Source organism: Rhagoletis zephyria, unplaced genomic scaffold (genome assembly GCF_001687245.7).
Source record: "Rhagoletis zephyria isolate East Lansing unplaced genomic scaffold, Rhagoletis_zephyria_1.1 Rzeph_scaffold_03026, whole genome shotgun sequence".
In the NCBI taxonomy this organism is placed as follows: Eukaryota; Metazoa; Arthropoda; class Insecta; order Diptera; family Tephritidae; genus Rhagoletis; species Rhagoletis zephyria.
Window position 1 is genome coordinate 30303 of NW_016160110.1, and position 448 is coordinate 30750.

Consider the following 448-nt stretch of genomic DNA (forward strand, 5'->3'; position numbering starts at 1 on the left):
AAAATCGGACAATAACCACGCCCACATCCCATATAACGGTAATTTAGAGAAATACAAAATCTTCGATAAATCAGTAAATATTAAAGCTAATTTATTCAAAATTGATGCTTGCAACAATTCTTTACCAAGAAATACGTTTATGGTAAAATTTTGGAAAATGGGCGTGGCAGCGCCCACTTATGATCACATATATGTATCTCGGTAACCGTTCTACCAATTTGTACCAAACTGGGTATGGTTAGTGTGCTTGCCACATGAAAGCGAAATGTTGAAAATTATTGAAATCGGAATAAAATTGAAGCCGCTTATCATATAACGGCAAATTTCAGAAATGCTTGAAACTTCAATATTTCGAAATTGAAGGACGCCAATTTACTCAAAATTGATACACCGCGGCTTATATTTAATACTTGCGCCGGGTATTTAATGTTCGGCTTCGCCCGAACTT